Genomic DNA, 14,411 nt, shown 5'->3' on the forward strand with positions numbered 1-14,411 from the left:
AATAAAAAAAAACTAAAACTCAGCCTCCACTAAAACATTCCTTTAAAAACATTTTTGTATCATATATAAAATTAAGAAAGCAGAAAAAAATATATAAAAATGGCCAAAAAACTTTATTACCACATAAAAGACTCCTAACGATAGTCATAACCATTCACTGCCTGTTAGCATAATGCTGAGAGGCATATTACACTGCACTAAAATAGTAGTGCAGTGTTTCATAGAAACGTTCAAATCAGTGGTGAAAGGTCGCTCTTTTACGGGAAAGACAAAATTAGAAAGGCAGAAATGCTATGAAAAACAAAAACCTTAATAATAAAAAAAAGTAAATAAATGAAATATAGCTGCAAGCAGCGATTCAGGTGGCCAAGCTGCAAAGCCGGGTTATAATACACGATTGCTGTGACCCCTGATGGTGATGGTGATCGTGGACCATCGTGATCGTGGTGATGTGTGCTAATTTTCACATTGTGCTGACCAGTTATTTAAGAGAAAAGAATGCTTGCAAAATATTGCGCAATCCAAAATGGTGGCCAAACCATGTAAATGTGGTAGAGAAAGGGATTGCGAACATGTGTGCTAATTTTCACATTGTTCTGACCAGTAATTTCAAAGACAACTATGCATGCAGAATATTGCGCAATCAAGTATGGCTGCCAAATCTGGTGATCAATTGTCGTACAAACATGTGTGCTAATTTTTGCACGGTTCTGACCAGTTCTTTTAGAGAAAACTATGTTTGAAGAATATTGTGCTATCCAATATGGCCGCCAAATCTGGTGATCAATATTGGTACAGAAAGTGATCACGAACATGTGTGCTTATTTTCATATCGTTCTGACCTACAATTTTAGAGAAAACTATGTTTGCACAATATTGCGCAATCCAATGTGGCCGCCAAATCTGGGGATCAATAGTGGTACAGGAAGTGATCACGAACATGTGTGCTAATTTTCACATTGTTCTGAAAAAATAACCCCAAAAATATTTAAAAAAATAATCCAAAACCTCCCTCACATTAGCCATAACTAAACATTGGCTGTCAGCATAAGGCTGAAAGGCATAATATACTGCACTACAATACCAGTGCAGTTTATTATATGAGCGATCTGAAGATCACTGGTAAACGCCCTCTTACAGGATTAGTTTGAAAAGTACAAAGAAAAGAAATGGTCGATAAAATAATAAAAAACATTTTGTCAGCATAATGTTGGGAGGCATAAAACATTTAATAAAATAATTCAACCCCCCCCCCCCTTTCAAAATTAAAAGGCATACATTCCCATTACATGATCAACTGTATATAATATAAAAATTGTAGATAAAATATTTAAGAATTTTTTTTTTAAATATACAATATATTTTATGTAAAAAAAATTATCTAGATCCCAATGTATTTCATTTATTTTTTTTTTGTTCCTTTTTCTTATGCGGTTTCGTAATTCCTGAGATAAGCAGTTCTGGCCCTAGAGTGTTATATATATTAGCGTCTGTAGTATGTATCAAGGAACATGTTATCATACCTGTGTCTTTTTACAGGTGACTGATGCCCTGTGAGAAGGTGAACGTGACAAATACCCTCGTCAGCTGCAAGAAAGGAACCACGAGACAGGTAATTAAAGGGGTTATCCACCATAAGGCTGATCTTAGTATGTACCTGCCAGACAGTAATGGACATGCTTAGAAAGGATCTGCGCTTGTTTTGGATCTAAATGGCTATGTTGTGAGATTGCCATAACACTGTGGCTAGCTTTTTGTGAACTGGTATTTCTTGTTTCCGTTTTCTTTTTTTTTACTACAAATCCCATAATTCCATTTTCCTCCCTGCCACACATCAACCACCCCACCCATTGAAACATAAATTAACCTCTTAAGGACGCAGGGCGTATGGATACGCCATGCATTCCTAGTCCTTAAGGACGCAGGGCGTATCCATACACCCGTGGGAATTCCGATCCCCACCGCTAGCCGGTTGGGGACCGGAGCCGGATGCCTGCTGAAATCGTTCAGCAGGCATCCCGGCATATCGCCCAGGGGGGTCATTATGCCCCCCCATGTCGGCGATCGTCAGTCCAGCAATCTGTCCAGCAATTCAGTCCAGCGATCTACGGCGATTCCGGGTCAATCGGGTCTCCAGTGACCCGGTGACCCGGAATTACTGGCTGTTCGGGGCCGTCTCTGACGGCCCCGAACAGCCAGAGCCTGCAGGGGTGAGGTGGCACTGGTGCCACCTCACGATCGCCCTGATTCGTCGGCCGGATTACCGGCCGACCAATCAAGGCGCCTGCTGCGGGTGTCACTCCCGCACCCGCTCCGCCCCTCTTCTGGAGGACGTGATCGGGTGCGGGAAGACGACCCCGGGTGCTGGGGACCCCGATCCCCGGCGTCCATGTTGGGATCGGGGCCCCAGGAGCGGCGGCGGCGGCGAGGGACTTTCCTGCGATGAAGCAGCAGCAGGAGGTGAGTTACAGCCTCCTGCTGTTGCTTAGCAACAGCTCCCAGCATGCAAAAAGGGCATGCTGGGAGCTGTAGTTATGCAACAGCAGGAGGCAGACCACCACAACTCCCAGCATTCCCTTATGGGCATGCTGGGACTTATGGTTTTGCAACAGCTGGAGGCACATTCTTTCTATGGAAAAGTGTACCTTCAGCTGTTGTATAACTACAACTCCCAGCTTGCACAATCAGCTAAAGTGCATGCTGGGAGTTGTAGTGGTGCATCTGCTGGTGGCATAACTACAACTCCCAGCATGCCCGTTGGCTGTCGGTGACTGCTGAGAGTTGTAGTTTTGCAACAGCTGAAGGCACACTGGTTGTGAAACTTAGAGTTTTTTTTTTTACCTAACTCAGTGTTTCACGACCGGTGTGCCTCCAGCTGTTGCAAACTACAACTCCCAGCAGTCACCTTACACCATGCACCATACATGCTGGGAGTTGTAGTTTTGCAACAGCTGGAGGCACACTGGTTTTGAAACACTGAGTAAGGTCACAAACTCCGTGATACATAACCAGTGTGCCTACAGCTGTTGCAAAACTAAAACTCTCAGCATGTACAGTCTGTCAGCGCATGCTGGGAGTTGTAGTTTTGCAACAGCTGGATGTCCCCCCCAATGTGAATGTACAGGGTACACTCACATGGGCGGAGGCTTACAGTAAGTATCGGGCTGCAAGTTTGAGCTGCAGCAAATTTTCTGCAACAGCTGAAACTGCCAGCGAGAAACTACTGTGAACCCCCGCCCGTGCGACTGTACCCTAAAAACACTACACTACACTAACACAAAAAATAAACTAAAAAGTAAAAAACACTACATATACACATACCCCTACACAGCCCCCCTCCCCTCCCCAATAAAAATGAAAAACGTCTGGTACGCAACAGTTTCCAAAACGGAGCCTCCAGCTGTTGCAAAACAACAACTCCCAGTATTGTCGGACAGCCGTTGACTGTCCAGGCATGCTGGGAGTTTTACAACAGCTGGAGGCACCCTGTTTGGGAATCACTGGCGTAGAATACCCCTATGTCCACCCCTATGCAATCCCTAATTTAGGCAAATGCGCATGGCGCTCTCACTTTGGAGCCCTGTCGTATTTCAAGGCAACAGTTTAGGGTCACATATGGGGTATCGCCGTACTCGGGAGAAATTGGGCTTCAAATTTTGGGGGGTATTTTCTGCTTTTACCCTTTTTAAAAATGTAAAGTTTTTGGGAAAAGAAGCATTTTAGGTAAAAATTTTTTTTTTTTTTACATATGCAATAGTCGTGAAACGCCTGTGGGGTATTAAGGTTCACTTAACCCCTTGTTACATTGCCTGAGGGCTCTAGTTTCCAAAATGGTATGCCATGTGGGTTTTTTTTGCGGTCCTGGCACCATAGGGGCTTCCTAAATGCGGCATGCCCCCAGAGCAAAATTTGCTTTCAAAAAGCCAAATGTGATTCCTTCTCTTCTGAGACTTGTCGTGCGCCAACAGAGCACTTTTCACCCCCATATGGGGTGTTTTCTGAATCGGGAGAAATTGGGTTTCAAATTTTGGGGGGTATTTTCTGCTTTAACCCTTTGTATAAATGTAAATTTTTTGGGAAACCAAGCATTTTAGGTAAATTTTTTTATTTTTTTTTACATATGCAAAAGTCGTGAAACACCTGTAGGGTATTAAGGTTCACTTTACCCCTTGTTACGTTCCCCGAGGGGTCTAGTTTCCAAAATGGTATGCCATGCGTTTTTTTTTTGCTGTCCTGGCACCATAGGGGCTTCCTAAATGTGGCATGCCCCCAGAGCAAAATTTCCTTCAAAAAAGCCAAATGTGACTCCTTCTCTTCTGAGACCTGTAGTGCGCCAGCAGAGCACTTTTCACCCCCATATGGGGTGTTTTCTGAATTGGGAGGAATTGAGCTTCAAATTTTGGGGGGTATTTTCTGCTATTACCCTTTTTAAAAATGTTAAACTTTAGGGAAACCAAGCATTTTAGGTAAAAATTATTATTATTTTTTTTTACATATGCAAAAGTCGTGAATCACCTGTGGGGTATTAAGGTTCACATTACCCCTTGTTACGTTCCCCGAGGGGTCTAGTTTCCAAAATGGTATGCCATGTGTTTTTTTTTGCTGTTCTGGCACCATAGGGGCTTCCTAAAGGTGACATGCCCCCCAAAAACCATTTGACGCTCCTTCCCTTCTGAGCCCTCTACTGCGCCCGCCGAACACTTTACATAGACATATGAGGTATGTCCTTACTCGAGAGAAATTGGGTTTAAAATTCAAGTAAACATGTTCTCCTTTTTACCCCTTGCAAAAATTCAAAAATTGGGTCTACAAGAACATGCGAGTGTAAAAAATGAAGATTGTGAATTTTCTCCCTCACTTCGCTGCTATTCCTGTGAAACCCATAAAGGGTTAAAACGCTTACTGAATGTCATTTTGAATACTTTCGGGGGTGCAGTTTTTATAATGGGGTCATTTATGGGGTATTTCTAATATGAAGACCCTTCAAATCCACTTCAAACCTGAACTGGTCCCTGAAAAAAAGCGAGTTTCCAAATTTTGTGAAAAATTGGAAAATTGCTGCTGAACTTTGAAGCCCTCTGGTGTCTTCCAAAAGTGAAAACTCATCAATTTTATGATGCAAATATAAAGTAGACATATTGCATATGTGAATAAAAAAAAATATTTGGAATATCTATTTTCCTTAGAAGCAGAGAGCTTCAAAGTTAGAAAAATGCAAAATTTTCAAATTTTTCATCAAATTTTGGGATTTTTCACCAAGAAAGGATGCAAGTTACCAAAAATTTTTACCACTAAGTTAAAGTAGAATATGTCACGAAAAAACAATCTCGGAATCAGAATGATAACTAAAAGCATTCCAGAGTTATTAATGTTTAAAGTGACAGTGGTCAGATTTGCAAAAAATGGCCGAGTCCTTAAGGTGAAAAAGGGTTCAGTCCTTAAGGGGTTAACTGCATCCATTGAAAAGACCTGTGGTTTTCAATCAGGGTGCCTACAACTGTTGCATTAGTTGCAGATTGATCTCTCTCCCACCAAGCAATCTCTCCACCCATTGAAGCAGACAGACTCCCTGTCATTAGCTGACTAGTGAGTCAGGTCTTGGCCGCATTGCAACCTGGGAAAAATCTGAGAGAACAGTAATTTGGTATGCTGTTAAAAATAAATATTGGGGTGAACATCACAGAAGAACTGTGAGAAAACGGTCACACACAGGTACAGACACTATATTATGAACTACACAAAATTTACAGCCGCTGTAGCATAGTCAATTAAAAATTCCTGGAATACCCTTTTAATATTTATATTAATTACTGATAACAATCAGGCTAGATGTAAAAAATATAGACCTGCAGAGATGTTATAGTCTCTCCCTTATACCCTCAAGGACACAGCCTATTTTGACCTTAAGAACGCAGCCGTTTTTTGCAAATCTGACCATTGTCACTTTAAGCATTAATAACTCTGGGATGCTTTTATGAATTTGGTTTCTGAGATAGCTTTTTCATGACATATTCACCTTTTTTACAGGCAAATTTATGTCGATACTTGCATAATTTCTTGGTGAAAAAATCCCAAATTTCATGAAAAATTCGAAAATTTCGAATTTTTCGAACTTTGAAGCTCTCTGCTTGTAAGGAAAGTGGACATTCCAAATAAATGAGATGTTGATTCACATATACAATATGTCTAGTTTGTGTTTGCATCATAAACTTGACATGTTTTTACTTCTTGAAGACATTATAGGGCTTTTTAGTTTAGCAGCAATTTTCCAATTTTTCATGAAAATTTGTAAATCGGAATTTTTCAGGGACCAGTTCAGTTTCGAAGTGAATTTGAGGGTCTTTATGTTAGAAATACCCTATAATGGACCCCATTATGAAAACTGCACCCCTTTAAGTATTCAAAATTACATTCAGAAAGTTTGTTAACTCTTTAGGTGTTTCACAGGAATAGGAGCAAAGTGGAGGAGAAAATTCAAAATCTATTTTTTTTTCACTAACATGTTCTTGTAAACCCATTTTTCTTCATTTTGCAAGGGGTAATAGGTAAAAATGTCCCCCAAAATGTGTAACCCTATTTCTCTCGAGTAAGGAAAATACCTCATATGTGGATGTAAAGTGTTCTGCGGGTGCAGTAGAGGGCTCAGAAGGGAAGAAGCGACAATGGGATTTTGGAGAGCGAATTTAGCTGAAATGGTTTTGGGGGGGCATGTCACATTTAGCAAGCTCCCATGGTGCCAGAACAGCAAAAAAAAAAAAACACATGGCACACTATTTGGGAAACTACACCCCTCAAGGCATGTAACAAGGGGTACAGTGAGCCGTAACACCCCACAGGTGTTTAACGAATTTTCACTATAGTTGGACGTGAAAATGAAAAATTTTATTTTTTTCACTAAAATGCTGGTGCAACACCAAATGTTTCATTTTCACAAGAATAGGTAAAAATGTCCCCCAAAATTTTTAACCCCATTTCTCTCGAGTAAGGAAATACCTCATATGTGGATATAAAGTGCTCTGTGGATGCACTAGAGGGTTCAGAAGGGAAGGAGCAACAATGGGATTTTGGAAAGTGAATTTTGCTGAAATGTTTTTTGCGGGGCATGTCACATTTAGGAAGCCCCCATGGTGCCATAACAGCAAAAAAAACAAAAAAACATGGCATAATATTTTGGAAACTACACCCTCAAGGAACGTAACAAGGGGTATAGTGAGCCTTAACACCCCACAGATGATTGACGAATTTTCGCTAAAGTTGGACGTGAGAATGAAACATTTTATTTTTTTCACTAAAATGCTGGTGTTATCCCAAATTTTTCATTTTTACAAGGGGTAATAGGAGAAAAAGCCCCCCAAAATTTGTAACACAATTTCTTCTGAGTATGGAAATACCCCATATGTGGATGTAAAGTGCTCTGTGGGTGAACTACAATGCTCAGAAAAGAAGGAGGAAGGAGCGCATTGGGCTTTTGGAAAGATAATTTGCTTGGAATAGAAGTCGGGGGCCTTGTGCGTTTACAAAGCCCCTGTGCTACCAGAACAGCGGAACCCCGGCACATGTGATACTATTTTGGAAACTACACCCCTCACAAAATGTAATAATGGGTATAGTGAGCATTTACACCCCACTGGCATTTCACAGATTTTTTGAACAGTGAGCTGTGCAAACGAAAAATTTAATTTTTCTTTTTCACGGACCACTGTTCCAAAAATCTGTCAGGCACCTGTGGGGTGTAAATGCTCACTGTACCCCTTATTACATTCCATGAGGGGGTGTAGTTTCCAAAATGGGGTCACATGTGGGGGAGTTCCGCTGTTCTGGCACTATGGGTAAATACACATGGCCTTCAATTCCAGCCTAATTCTCTCTCAAAAAGCCCAATGGTGCTCCTTATTTTCTGAGCCCTGTAGTTTGCCAGCAGAACACCATAGTGCCATAGTGTGTGATGATTCTGAGGATGTGGAATCATTGTGGGTAGAATTACAAAAGTAGGGAAATATTGAAAAAATTGTATTTGGTGTAATCTACAGACCCCCTAATATCACTGAAGAGATAGAAGGTCAGCTGTATAAACAAATAGAGAGGGCCGCCCGGGCAGGTACAGTGGTAATAATGGGAGATTTTAACTATCCAGATATAGATTGGGGCCGGGGGCTGGCTAAAACTACAAAGGGGAGAAAATTCCTAAATTTATTGCAGGATAATTTAATGGGCCAGTTTGTGGAGGACTCAACAAGAAGTGATGCCTTGTTGGATCTGATCATTTCCAACAACGCAGAGCTGGTTGGTAATGTAACTGTGTGAGAAAACCTTGGTAATAGCGACCACAATATAGTTACTTTTGACTTAAAATGTAGAAAACAAAGACAGACAGGGAAGGCAAAAACATATAACTTAAAAAAGGCAAATTTCCCTGGGCTGAGAGCTGCACTACAGGACATAGACTGGGGGGAGGTGTTCTCAAATACTGATACAGAAGGTAAATGGGACATCTTTAAATCAACTCTAAATAACTATACAGCTAAATATATACCAAAGGGGAACAAATATAAACGATTAAAACTAAATCCTACATGGCTGACAAATGATGTTAACCCCTTAAGGACCGAGCCCTTTTTCACCTTAAGGACCGGAGCGTTTTTTGCAATTCTGACCACTGTCACTTTAAACATTTATAACTCTGGAATGCTTTTAGTTATCATTCTGATTCCGAGATAGTTTTTTCGTGACATATTCTACTTTAACTTAGTGGTAAAATTTTATGGTAACTTGCATCCTTTCTTGGTGAAAAATCACCAAATTTGATGGAAAAAAATGAAAATTTTGCATTTTTCTAACTTTGAAGCTCTCTGCTTGTAAGGAAAATGGATATTCAAAATATTTTTTTTTGGGTTCACATATACAATATGTCTACTTTATGTTTGCATCATAAAATTTATGAGTTTTTACTTTTGGAAGACGCCAGAGGGCTTAAAAGTTCAGCAGCAATTTTGAAATTTTTCACAAAATTTTCAAACTCGCTATTTTTCATGGACCAGTTCACGTTTGAAGTGGATTTGAAGGGCCTTCATATTAGAAATGCCCCATAAAAGACCCCATTATAAAAACTACACCCCCCAAAGTATTCAAAATGACATTCAGTAAGTGTATTAACCCTTTAGGTGTTTCACAGGAATAGCAGCAAAGTGAAGGAGAAAATTCAAAATCTTCATTTTTTACACTCGCATGTTCTTGTAGACCCAATTTTTAAATTTTTGCAAGGGGTAAAAAGGAGAAAATTTTTACTTGTATTTGAAACCCAATTTCTCTCGAGTAAGCACATATCTCATATGTCTATGTTAATTGTTCAGCGGGCGCAGTAGAGGGCTCAGAAGGGAAGGAGCGTCAAATGGTTTTTGGGGGGCATGTCACCTTTAGGAAGCCCCTATGGTGCCAGGACAGCCAAAAAACACACATGGCATACCATTTTGGAAACTAGACTCCTCAGGGAACGTAACAAGGGGTAAAGTGAACCTTAATACCCCACAGGTGTTTCACGACTTTTGTATATGTAAAAACATTTTTTTTTTTACCTAAAATGCTTGGTTTTCCAAAAATTTAACATTTTTAAAAAGTGTAATAGCAGGAAATACCCCCCAAAATTTGAAACCCAATTTCTCCCGATTCAGAAAACACCCCATATGGGGGTGAAAAGTGCTCTGCTGGCGCACTACACATGGCATACCATTTTGGAAACTAGACCCCTCGGGGAACGTAACAAGGGGTAATGTGAACTTTAATACCCTACAGGTGTTTCACGACTTTTGCATATGTGAACATTTTTTATTTTTTTTTACCTAAAATGCTTGGTTTCCCAAAATTTTTACATTTTTAAAAAGGGTAATAGCAGAAAACACCCCCCAAAATTTGAAGCCCAATTTCTCCCGATTCAGAAAACACCCCATATGGGGTGAAAAGTGCTCTGCTGGCGCACTACAGGTCTCAGAAGAGAAGGAGTCACGTTTGGCTTTTTGAAAGCAAATTTTGCTCTGGGGGCATGCCGCATTTAGGAAGCCCCTATGGTGCCAGGACAGCAAAAAAAAAAAACACATGGCATACCATTTTGGAAACTAGACCCCTCGGGGAACGTAACAAGGGGTTAAGTGAACCTTAATACCCCACAGGTGTTTCATGACTTTTGTATATGTAAACATTTTTTTTTTTTTTTACCTAAAATGCTTGTTTTCCCCAAAATTTTACATTTTTAAAAAGGGTAATAGCAGAAAATACCCCACAAAATTTGAAGCCCAATTTCTCCCGAGTACGGAGATACCCCATATGTGGCCCTAAACTGTTGCCTTGAAATACGTGAGAGCGCCATGCGCATTTGAGGCCTAAATTAGGGATTGCATAGGGGTGGACATAGGGGTATTCTACGCCAGTGATTCCCAAACAGGGGGCCTCCAGCTGTTGTAAAACTCCCAGCATGCTTGGACAGTCAGTGGCCATCTGGCAATACTGGGAGTAGTTGTTTTGCAACAGCTGGAGGCTCCGTTCTGGAAACAGTGGCGTACCAGACGTTTTTTTTATTTTTATTGGGGAGGGGGGCTGTGTAGGGGTATGTGTATATGTAGTGTTTTTTACTTTTTATTTTATTGTGTGTTAGTGTAGTGTTTTTAGGGTACAGTCACACGGGCGGGGGTTCACAGTAGTTTCTCGCTGGCAGTTTGAGCTGCGGCAGAAAATTTGACGCAGCTCAAACTTGCAGCCGGATACTTACTGTAATCCTCCGCCCATGTGAGTGTACCCTGTACGTTCACATTGGGGGGGAACATCCAGCTGTTGCAAAACTACAACTCCCAGCATGTAAGGTCTATCAGTGCATGCTGGGAGTTGTAGTTTTGCAACCGCTGATGGCTCCGTTTTGGAAACAGTGACGTACCAGACATTTTTCATTTTTATTGGGGAGGGGAGGGGGGCTGTGTAGGGGTATGTGTATATGTAGTGTTTTTTACTTTTTATTTTATTGTGTGTTAGTGTAGTGTAGTGTTTTTAGGGTACAGTCACACGGGCGGGGGGTTCACAGTAGTTTCTCGCTGGCAGTTTGAGCTGCGACAGAAAATTTGCCGCAGCTCAATCTTGCAGCCGGATACTTACTGTAATCCTCCGCCCATGTGAGTGTACCCTGTACGTTCACATTGGGGGGGGGGGGGAGAAACATCCAGCTGTTGCAAAACTACAACTCCAAGCATGTACGGTCTATCAGTGCATGCTGGGAGTTGTAGTTTTGCAACAGCTGGAGACACACAGGTTGTGAAACACCGAGTTTGGTAACAAACTCAGTGTTTTGCAACCAGTGTGCCTTCAGCTGTTGCAAAAGCTACAACCCCCAGCATGTACGGACAGCGGAAGGGCATGCTGGGTCTTGTAGTTATGCAACAGCCGGAGGCATACTACATTGGCTGGGGATGCTGGGGATTGTAGTTATGCAACAGCTGGAGACACACTGGTTTACTACTTAACTCAGTGTGTCTTCAGCTGTTGCAAAACTACAACTCTCAGCAGTCACCGACAGCCAACGGGCATGCTGGGAGTTGTAGTTATGTAACCACCAGATGCACCACTACAACTCCCAGCATGCACTTTAGCTGATTGTGCAAGCTGGGAGTTGTAGTTACACAACAGCTGAAGGTACACTTTTACATAGAAAGAATGTGCCTTCAGCTGTTGCAAAACTACAAGCCCCAGCATGCCCATAAGGGCATGCTGGGAGTTGTGGTGGTCTGCCTCCTGCTGTTGCATAACTACAGCTCCCAGCATGCCCTTGTTGCATGCTGGGAGCTGTTGCTAAGCAACAGCAGGAGGCTGTCACTCACCTCCAACGATCCAGCCGCACAGGTCAGTCCCTCGTCGTCTCCGCCGCCGCCGCCGCTCTTGGGGCCCCGATCCCAACAGGGACGCCGGGGATCGGGGTCCCCAGCACCCGGGGTCGTCTTCCCGCACCCGCTCACGTCCTCCGGAAGAGGGGCGGAGCGGGTTGCGGGAGTGACACCCTTAGCAGGCGCCCTGATTGGTCGGCCGGTAATCCGGCCGAAGAATCAGGGCGATCGTGAGGTGGCACCAGTGCCACCTCACCCCTGCTGGCTCTGGCTGTTCGGGGCCGTCTCTGACGGCCCCAATCAGCCAGTAATTCCGGGTCATCGGGTCACTGGAGACCCGATTGACCCGGAATCTGCCGCAGATCGCTGGACTGAATTGTCCAGCGATCTGCGGCCATCGCCGACATGGGGGGACATAATGACCCCCCTGGGCGATATGCCGGGATGCCTGCTGAACGATTTCAGCAGGCATCCGGCTCCGGCTCCCCTCCGGCTAGCGGTGGGGGCCGGAAATGCTCAGGGCGTATCCATACGCCCTCGGTCCTTAAGGACTTGGAAACGGGGCGTATGGATACGCCCTATGTCCTTAAGGGGTTAAAAGAGCAATAAACAACAAAAAAATAGCCTTCAAAAAATTCAAATCTGATGGGTCAGCTATAACATTTAAACAGTACAAGGAGCTTAATAAAATCTGTAAATGTAATAAAAACAGCAAAAATTCAAAATGAGAAACAGGTGGCCAAAGAAAGCAAAACTAATCCTAAATATTTTTTTTAGATATATAAATACAAAAAAAACAAGGACAGAGCATGTAGGACCCCTTGATAATGATAATGGGGAGGTTGTCACGGGCGATCAAGAGAAGGCGGAGCTACTGAATGGGTTCTTTAGTTCTGTATATACTATGGAAGAAGGAGCTGACATTGGACAGGTCAGTGCTGGTAACACATCATGTAATGTACTGAACTGGCTTAATGTAGAGATGGTACAAGGTAAGTTAAGTAAAGTAAATGTAAGCAAATCTCCAGGACCGGATGGACTACACCCAAGAGTTCTTAGAGAGGTAAGTTCAGTAATATCTGTACCCTTGTTCATGATATTTAGAGATTCTCTGGTGTCTGGTATTGTGCCAAGGGACTGGCGCAAGGCGAATGTGGTACCAATCTTCAAGAAGGGCTCTAGGTCTTCCCCAGGAAACTATAGACCGGTAAGTTTAACGTGCATTGTGGGTAAATTGTTTGAAGGACTTATACGGGATTACATACAGGAATACATAGGGGATAATTGTATTATAAGTGATAACCAGCATGGGTTTACTAAGGATAGAAGTTGTCAAACCAATCTAATTTGCTTTTATGAAGAGGTGAGTAGAAGCCTTGACAGAGGAATGGCTGTGGATATAGTGTTTCTGGATTTTGCAAAAGCGTTTGATACTGTCCCTCATAGACGTCTGACAGGTAAGTTAAGGTCTTTGGGCTTGGAAACTGTAGTTTGTAACTGGATTGAACACTGGCTCATGGATCGTACCCAGAGAGTGGTGGTCAATGATTCGTACTCTGATTGGTCCCCATTTATTAGTGGCTTACCCCAAGGTTCTGTACTGGGACCGCTGTTGTTTAATTTATTTATCAATGATATAGAGAATGGCATTAAGAGCTCTGTTTATATCTTTGCAGATGACACCAAGCTTTGTAGCACGGTACAGTCTATAGAGGACGTGTATAGGTTACAAGATGACTTGGATAAGTGTCTGGGCATCCACTTGGCAAATGAGGTTCAATGTGGATAAATGTAAAGTTATGCCTCTGGGTACTAATAACCTGCATGCATCGTATGTCTTAGGGGGGATTAAACTGGCAGAGTCACTGGTAGAGAAGGATCTGGGTGTACTTGTAGATCACAGATTACAGAATAGCATGCAATGTCAGGCTGCTGCTTCCAAGGCCGGCAGGATATTGTCATGTATCAAAAGAGGCATGGACTCAAGGGACAGGGACATAATACTCCCCCTTTATAAAGCATTGGTACGGCCTCACCTGGAATATGCTGTTCAGTTTTGGTCGCCTGTTCATAAAAGGGACACTGTGGAGCTGGAGAGGGTGCAGAGACATGCTACTAAACTAATATGGGGCATGGAACATCTTAGCTATGAGGAGCGATTAAAGGAGTTACAATTGTTTAGTCTTGAGAAGAGACATTTAAGGGGGGATATGATAAACGTATATAAGTATATAAATGGCCCATATAAAAAATATGGAGAAAAACTGTTCCAGGTTAAACCCCCCCAAAGGACGAGGGGGCACTCCCTCCATCTGGAGAAGAAAAGGTTTAGTCTAAAGGGGCGACACGCCTTCCTTACCGTGAGGACTGTGAATTTACGGAACGGTCTACCTCAGGAACTGGTCACAGCAGGAACAATTAACAGCTTTAAAACAGGGTTAGATACATTCCTGGAACAAAATAACATTAATGCTTATGCAGAATTATAAAACTACAATCCTTCCCCTTATCCCCTTACACCCTTCCCTTCAATTCCCTGGTTGGACTTGATGG

General features: G+C 42.4%; 1 protein-coding gene across 1 annotated transcript in view; it reads left to right on the plus strand.

Annotated features, from left to right (window-relative positions):
- LIPT1 (lipoyltransferase 1) overlaps positions 1-14,411 on the plus strand; it is a gene marked incomplete at its 3' end in the record, with an annotated part of 124,768 nt that overhangs the window by 12,825 nt on the left and 97,532 nt on the right. The window contains 1 exon segment of the mRNA XM_056555950.1: positions 1,540-1,612.

The sequence above is a fragment of the Hyla sarda genome, chromosome 2, assembly GCF_029499605.1.
Source record: "Hyla sarda isolate aHylSar1 chromosome 2, aHylSar1.hap1, whole genome shotgun sequence".
Lineage (NCBI taxonomy): Eukaryota > Metazoa > Chordata > Amphibia > Anura > Hylidae > Hyla > Hyla sarda.